General features: G+C 43.6%; 1 pseudogene; it reads left to right on the top strand.

Moving 5' to 3' along the window:
- Positions 1-7,813: 7,813 nt before the first annotated feature.
- LOC128929945 (large ribosomal subunit protein eL21 pseudogene) lies at positions 7,814-8,352 on the top strand (annotated as a pseudogene).
- The last annotated feature ends 472 nt before the right edge of the window (positions 8,353-8,824 follow it).

Below are 8,824 nucleotides of genomic sequence, written 5' to 3'. Positions count from 1 at the left end.
TCCCAGCACTTTGGGAGGGTGAATAGATTGAGTCCAGGAATTTGAGACCAGTCTGGACAACCTGGAACAACCCCATCAGTACTAAAACTACAAAAAAATTATCCAGGCATGGTGGTATGGCACCTGTAGTCCCAGTTACTCAGGAGGCTGAGGTGGGAGAATCACCTGAGCCCAGGAAGTCAAGGTTGCAGTGAGCCATGATTGTGTTAGAGGCAATGTGAACCAGAGCAACTCCTTCTTAAACAGGAGCTGGGTAAAATGAGGCTGAAACCTACTGGGATGCATTCCCAGACCGTTAGGTGTTCTAAGTCACCGGATAACATAGAAGGTCAGCACAAGATATAGGTCATAAAGACCTTGCTGATAAACGGGTTGCAGTAAAGGAGCCTGCCAAAACCTGCCAAAATCAAGATGGCGATGAGAATGACCTCTGGTTATCTTCACTGCTACACTCCCACAGCGCCATGACAGTTTACGAGTGCCATGGCAACCTCAGGAAGTTACCCTGTATGGTCTAAAAAGGGAAGGCATGAATAATCCATGCCTTGTTTAGCATATCATCAAGAAATAACCACGAAAATACACAACCAGCAGCCTTGGGGCTGCTCTGTCTATGGAGTAACCATTCTTTTATTCCTTTACTCTCTTAATAAACTTGTTTTCACTTTTCACCGAGGACTCACCCTGCATTCTTTCTTGCTCGAGATCCAAGGACCATCTCTTGGAGTTTGGATTGGGAGCCCTGTCCTCTAACAATCATACCACTGTATTCCAGCCTGGGAAATGAAAGTGAGATTTATTATTTATTCAAAAGTAAATAAATAATAGGCTGGGTGGGGGTGGCTCATGCCCGTAATCCCAACATTTTGGGAGGACAAAGTGGGCAGACTACCTGAGATTGGGAGTTCCAGACCAACCTGACCAACATGGAGAAACCCCGTCTCTACTAAAAATACAAAATTAGTCAGGCATGGTGGAGCATGCTTGTAATCCCAGCTACTCGGGAGCCTGAGGCAGGAGAATCACTTGAACCCGGGAGGCTAGTTGTGGGGAGCTGAGATTGCGCTATTGCACTCCAGCCTGGGCAACAAGAACGAAACTCAGTCTCAAAAATAAATAAATAAATAAAATAAACAAATATCACAACATCTGCAAACAGAGATACTTCTTCCTTTCTAACCTGGGTTCCTTTTTTTTCTTTTTCTTGCCTAATTTCCCTGGCTAGGATTTCCAGTACTACATGGAATAGATGTAGCAAAAGTGGACATCCTTCAGTACAAGTTGTCTGAATCAAACTGGAATCACTTATGCCAAACTCTAACAAAATTGATTCAAGAGGCCATAATGAAGGGACTGGGCATGGTGGCTCACACCTGTAATCCCAACACTTTGGGAGGCTGAGGCGGGCAGATAACCTGAGGTCAGGAGTTTGAGACCAACCTGACCAACATGGTAAAACCCCGTCTCTACGAAAATACAAAATTAGCCGGGCATGGTGACACACACCTGTAATCCTAACTACTCAGGTGGCTGAGGCAGGAGAATCACTTGAACCTGGGAGGCAGAGGTTGCAGTGAGTTGAGATCGCACCATTATACTTCAGCCTGGGCAACAAGAGGGAAACTCCATCTCAAAAAAAAAAAAAAAACAGAAAACCAACAACAAAAAACAAGGACTGTCTGAAACCACAGTCTTGCACAAAGGCCGTCATAGCCATGCACAAAGAATACTTCTGCAAGGACACCTGCCCGGCAATTGCCTGTTCAATCTTGGACTAATGCCACCTTTGTTATCAATCCTTGTAGCCAAGGATAATTGTTTCAAAACAACTTACGTAACCTCCTCATTTCGCCTTTAAAACCCCTTTCCTTTCTTTTCCTCTCTGGGTGGCCTCCATGGTTCACCATGGCACATGTATTCCCTGGGATGCTACTGTAAACCAAAAAGTATCTGGGGCAGGTCTCAATCAGTTTAGAGGTTTATTTTGCCAAGGTTGTGGGTGTACCCAAGAAAAAGAGACACGAGACACAGTAGGATTTGTGGCTGTAATTTTTTCCAAAGAAGATTTTGAAGACTTCGTTATTTAAAGGGGGAAAAGTGGGCAGGAAGGGAAAAAAGAAAGAAAAAAAAGGGAAGATAGACAAATGAGATAAGTCCTTGCATTATTCTGAAGCTTTGATTAGTGCTCACTGAATCCACATGTTCCATTTGAAAAGGACTTGAGGAATAGTCAGTTACATATGCATCTTGCAGTCAGTAAATCTGTCCATAATATAAACACAGAGTAGAGAAAGAGGTCAAATGTGAATTTATTTGAGGAGGCTGTGGAGGGATGATTCTAGTCTCTTTTTGTTCTGTCCCTGTGAAGATAAGCTGCTAATTTACACTGTCAGGGTGAGGGAGGCCACCTGGGGAGTCATAAAAAGGAAAGGCAGTTTTTTTGTGTGGCTGTTTCCAAGCTTAACTTCTTTTGAATAGTGAGTTTGGGTTCCCAACATTTTATTTTCCTTTCACACAATCTGATGGGGTGTGGCTGTGTCCCCTCTCAAATCTTATCTCGAATTCCCACATGTTGTGGGAGGGACTGGATGGGAGGTAACTGAATCAAGGGGCAAGTCTTTCCTGTGCTGTTCTTGTGGCAGTGAATAAATGTCACAAGAGTGGATGGTTTTATAAAAAAAAGAGTTCCAGCCGGGCACAGTGGCTCATGCCTGTAATCCCAGCACTTTGGGAGGCTGAGGCAGGTGGATCACGATGTCAAGAGATCGAGACCATCCTGGTTAACATGGTGAAACCCCGTCTCTACTAAAAATACAAAAAATTAGCTGGGCGTGGTGGTGCGTGCCTGTAATCCCAGCTACTCGGGAGGCTGAGGCAGGAGAATTGCCTGAACCCAGGAGGCGGAGGTTGCGGTGAGCCGAGATCGCACCATTGCACTCCAGCCTGGGTAACAGGAGTGAAACTCCTTCTCAAAAAAAAAAAAAAAAAAAAGGAGTTCCCCTGCACAAGGGTTTCTTTTTTTGCCTGCTGCCATCCATGTAAGATGTGACTTGCTCCTCCTTGCCTTCCGCTATGATTGTGTACCTCCCCAGCCACTTGGAACTATAAGTCCATTAAACCTCTTTATTTTGTAAATTGCCCAGTTTCAAGTATGTCTTTGTCAGTAGTATGAAAACAGACTAATACATAAATCTTCATTCATTCCCAAGTAATCTCATTTTTCCTTAGAGCCACTCTCTTTGTTGTTATTTTAGGTTGATACTCTCCTTGCTCCTGATCCTAGTGGAAGAGCTTTCAGTCTTCCACCATGGAGTATGATGTTTGCTGTGGATTTCTTTTCTTTTTTATAGAGCTGGGTCTCACTGTGTTGCCCAAGTTGGTCTCAAACTCTTGGCCTTAACTGGTGCTTCTGACTCTGTCTCCAAAAAAGTGTTGGGATTACAGGTGTGAACCACCATACCTGGCCAGATTTTTCTTTTTTCTTTTTGAGATGGAGTCTCACTCTGTTGCCCAGGATGGAGTGCAATGATGTGATCTTGGCTCACTGCAACCTCCACCTCCCAGGTTCAAGCAATTCTCCTGCCTCAGCCTCCAAGTAGTTGGGATTGCAGGTTCCCACCACCATGCCCAGCTGATTTCTGTATTTTTAGTAGAGACAGGGTTTTGCCATGCTGGTCTTTGACTCCTGACCTCAGGTGATCTGCCTGCCTCAGCCTTCCAAAGTGCTGGGATTACAGGCATGAGCCACCACACCCAGTTAGCTTTTTCATATATGGCTTTTATTACATTGATGTAACTACCTTTTATCCCTAGTTTATTGACTGTTTTTTATAATGAAATGGTGTTAAATTTTGCCAAATGCTTTTTCTGCTCTATTGAGATGATTGTGTGTTTTGAAAAATTAATTCAGCTAATGCAATTCATTACATTGATTAATTTTGTATGGTGAACCACCCTTGCATTCCAGGTGTAAACCCCCTTGGTCACAGTACATAATCCTTTTATTGTGCTGCTGCATTCAATTGCAGGTATTTTGTTGAGGATTTTTGCATCGACATTCACAAGAGATATTGATCTATAGTTTTCTTTTCTACTAGCATCTTCTTTTTTTCATGTTATTACAGGATCTTGTAGTGTCTTTATCTGGCTTTGGTATCCGCATAATGCTGGCATCATAGAAAGAGTTAGGAAGTGTTATCTTCAATTTCTGTGAAGTTTGAGAAAAATTGGTATTAGTTCTTCTTCTTCTTTTTTTTTTTTTTTTTTTTGAGATGAAGTTTTGCTCTTGTTACCCAGGCTGGAGTGCAATTGCACAATCTCGGCTCACCGCAACCTCCACCTCTTGGGTTCAGGCAATTCTCCTGCCTCAGCCTCTGAAGTAGCTGGGATTACAGGCATGTGCCACCATGCCCAGCTAATTTTTTCTATTTTTAGTAGAGACAGGGTTTCACCATGTTGCCCAGGATGGTCTCAATCTCTTGACCTCATGATCCACCCGCCTCGGCCTCCCAAAGTGCTGGGATTACAGGCATGAGCCACCGCACCTGGCCTAGTTCTTCTTTAAATGTTTTCTAGAATTCACCTTTGTGAAGCCATTAGATCCTGGGCTTTTCTTTGTCAGGAGATTTGTGATTACCAATACAATCTACTACTTAGAGGTTTACTCAGATTTTCTATTTCTTCATGGTTTAGTCTTTTTCTCTTTTTCTTTGCATGCAGATACTCCTCAGAAGTGAGATGGTTTAATTTTAATAGGTTTTGTGTTTCTAGAAATTTGTCCATTTCATCTAGGTTGGTATACAATTTCTCAGAGTAATCTTTTTTCTTTTTTTTTTTTTTTAGATAGAGTTTTGCTCTTGTTGCCCAGGCTGGAGTGCAATGGTGTGATCTTAGCTCACAGCAACCTCCACCTCCCTTGAGGCGGGTTCAAGTAATTCTTCTGCCTCAGCCCTCTGGGAGCTGGAATTACAGGCATGCACCACCATGCCTGGCTAATTTTGTATTTTTAGCAGAGATGGGGGTTACTCCATGTTGGTCAGGCTGGTCTAGAAACTCAGGTGATCCATCTGCCTCAGCCTCCCAAAGTGCTGGGATTACAGGTGTGAGCCACCACTCCTAGCCACAGTAATCTTTTATAATCATTTTTATTTCTATGGAACCAGTAGCAATGTCCCCATTGTTGTTTCTACTTTTAGTAATTTGAATCTTCTCTCTTTTTTCTTAGTTCATCTAGCTAAAGGTTTGTCAATTTTGTTGATCTTTTCAAAGAACCAACTTTCTTTTTTAAATTTTATTATTATGATGATTATTTATAGAGACGGAGTTTCACCATGTTGGCCAGGCTGGTCTTGAACTCCTGGCCTCAAGTGATCTGCCCACCTCGGCTTCCCAAACGGCTAGGATTACCGGTGTGAGCCACCACATCCAGCTGAAGAACCAACTTTCTATTCTCATAAATTACTTTTGCCCAGACTAGTAGGGTTTTATTCTATGGATGCACAGATTATGATTTGGCTGATGATTTAAAGCTGTACACATTTCTGGAATTCTTGCCTGCCTAGCTCCCGCTTCTCAGTACTCTCCTCTGCAAATCCTAACCACTTCAACTTCCCCAAACTCCTATCTCTGTCTTCTGCCTCTGTGAGACTGCTGGGTTCTGTTTGCGTTCCCCTTCACTTCCTGACACTTTAGAAATTCCTTCAGGCAGAAAGCTCTGCTATGAGCAGGTCTAAGCTAACCTACCTCCAAAGGCCAAGGGAGCTGAGAGGCCGAAGAAAGAGGTTGACAAATTCAGTTTCTCAGAAAGAAACATTTAATAGAGACTTAAAAATGGAAGCCTTGTCTCAAGCAGCCACGAGGCAGTGGATCTCTGCACCCGCCCTGCAGAAAATATCCTTTATATAGCAAGCTTTTTTTTTTTTTGAGATGAAGTCTCACTCTGTGACCCAGGCCAGAGTGCAGTGGCACGATCTTGGCTCACCGCAACCTCCGCCTCCCAGGTTCAGGCAATTCTCCTACCTCAGCCTCCTGAGTAGCTGGGATTACAGGTGTTTGCCACCACACCCAGCTAATTTTTGTATTTTTAGTAGAGTCGAGGTTTCACCATGTTGGTCAGGCTAGTCTTAAACTCCTGACCTCATGATCTGCCCACCTCGGCCTCCAAAGGGCTGTGATTACAGGCATTAGCCACTACACCTGGCCAGATAAGACTTTTTTTTTTTTTTTTTTTTTTTTTATTGAGCCCAGCCATGGCTTTATACCATCAAATACCTATGAGTTGGGCGAATTCCTCTCTTCTTGAAGTTCCAAGATAAACTTGGGGTTCCAGGGCCTGTCAGAAAGCGACATTCTTTACTGACCACAAGTCAGGATCCATATACAGGGACTGTGTCGGCAAGGTAAGAAGCCAAGTTTCCCATTGTGCTTTTATTGGCTCCATAAGTCAAATTTGATTCCTTAAAGAAAAACACACAGTCCAGTCAGTAACCAGTTTCTCCAATTGTGCCCTGTAATAAACAAAAACAGATTCTTATTGTACTGAGCAAATAACTATTACCATAAGTTAAGAATACTCAACACCTGCCGGGAGCCCCACGCCCGAGCCAGGCCGAGCAAGCGGGCTAGCGCCATGCCGGGCAGCCGGGCGGGCACCATGGGGGGCTCCACCAGCCTGTCCCGGGGACCCCCGGGAGCCCCTCGCTGACGCCCCAAGACAGTCGCCGAGCGGCGGGTGCATAATTCTCTGGGAAGGATTATTCTCTCGCTCCATTCTTGTTTTGGGGGGAGCCAATTAGACGGCTCCTTTCGGGTTGTGCTGGTTGGGTTAACAGCATGGAGAACCGTCACCCCCCCACCACCACCACCACCAGCAGCCCCCACCGCAGCCCGAACTTATTTTATCTCTCAAAATCAGCCTTTACAATCTCACATGCCCACCTCCTCCATGAGAGTCCCTAGGCCTTGAGAAGTTTGAATAGCTTTAATTTCTTGCCCTGTGTCTCAGGAATGCAGTTGATTTTGATTGGCATCTTCTACCAGGCCTGAAGATGAGGCTTTAGTTACTGTCAGTGTTGAACCTTTAGCAGGACATGATGTCCTTTTTAGACCCAGTAGTAAAAGTCCTTTAACTCAGTGTCACAAGGACTTTAAAAGCTCATATAGAAAGATACATGAATGTAATAATTTTAATGTTAAAAAAAAAATCTTTTTTTTTTTTTTTTTTTTTTTTGAGATGGAGGTCTTGCTCTGTCGCCCAGGCTGGAGTGAAATGGCATGATCTCTGCTCACTGCAACGTCCATCTCCCCGGTTCAAGCAAGTCTCCTGCTCAGCTTTCCAAGTTGCTGCGACTACAGGTGCATGCCACCATAAAAGCTAATTTTTGTGATTTTAGTAGAGACGGGGTTTCAGCATATTGGTCAGGCTGTTCTCAAACTCCTAATCTCAGGTGATCCACCCACCTTGGCCTCCCAAAGTGCTAGGATTACAGGTGTGAGCCACCACACCCAGCAAAAAAATTACTTTAATCTCACTGTTTTTCTAAGCAAATCGAAACTTAATAATAATGGCATAGGAACTGTTTGAATAAACCATAAAATCTGTTAGGCTGGTTACCAAAAGGCAAAAGAAAAGACCTTCTGCACTGCACAGAATATTATGTTGGAAGAAAACATTTCCTTTACACCTTTAAGAAAACAGTGTTAGCATCAGTCCACACAAATAGAACTCAAGGAAAAAAATCTGTATGAGCTGAAAAATAAGTTGGAGAACGTTACCATTTTTTGCCTTTTAAAAGAGAAGAGAAAATGGAGCCTTCCTTTCGGCCGGAAACGCCATCTTCCAGTAATTCGCCAAAATGACGAACACAAAGGGAAAGAGGAGAGGCACTCGATACATGTTCTCTAGGCCTTTTAGAAAACTCGGAGTTGTTCCTTTGGCCATGTCTATGTGAATCTATAAGAAAAGTGATATTGTAGACATCAAGGGAATGGGTACTGTTCAAAAAGGAATGCCCCACAAATCTTATCATGGCAAAACTGGAAGAGTCTACAATGTTACCCAGCATGCTGTTGGCATTGTTATAAACAAACAAGTTAAGGGCAAGATTCTTGCCAAGAGAATTAATGTGCTTATTGAGCACATCAAGCACTCTAAGAGCCGAGATAGCTTCCTAAAATGTGTGAAGGAAAATGATCAGAACAAGAAAGAAGCCAAAGAGAAAGGTACCTGGGTTCAACTGAAGCGCCAGCCTGCTCCACCCAGAGAAGCACACTTTGTGAGAACCAATGGGAAGGAGCCTGAGCTGCTGGAACCTATTCCCTATGAATTCATGGCATAATAGGTGTTAAAAAAAAAAGATCTCTGGACTGTAAAAAAAAAAGAAAGAAAGAAAAAAGAAAATGGCAAGATGCAATAAAAGTTGAACTTTGTATTTAAAAAAATTAAATCTCTTATAATTTATTAAGAGTAAAGTGCCAGGTGCCGTGGTGGCTGTCTGTAGTCCCAGCTATTCGGGAGGCTGAGGCGGGAGGATCACTTGAGCCCAGGAGTTCTGGGCTGTAGTGCGCTATGACGATCGGGTGTCCACACTAAGTTCGGCATCAATATGGTGACCTCCCGGGAGCAGGGAACCACCAGGACACCAGGATGCTTAAGGAGGGGTGAACCAGCCCAGGTCGGAAATGGAGCAGGTCAAAACTCCTATGCTGTTCAGTAGTGGAATTGTGCCTGTGAATAGCCACTGCACTCCAGCCTGGGCAACGCAGCGAGACCCTGTCTCAAAAAAAAAAAAAAAAAGAGTAAATCAATCCTTTAAGAAAATGTCAT

Source organism: Callithrix jacchus, chromosome 2 (genome assembly GCF_049354715.1).
Source record: "Callithrix jacchus isolate 240 chromosome 2, calJac240_pri, whole genome shotgun sequence".
In the NCBI taxonomy this organism is placed as follows: domain Eukaryota; kingdom Metazoa; phylum Chordata; class Mammalia; order Primates; family Cebidae; genus Callithrix; species Callithrix jacchus.
This window is presented reverse-complemented; position numbering and strand designations above follow the sequence as displayed.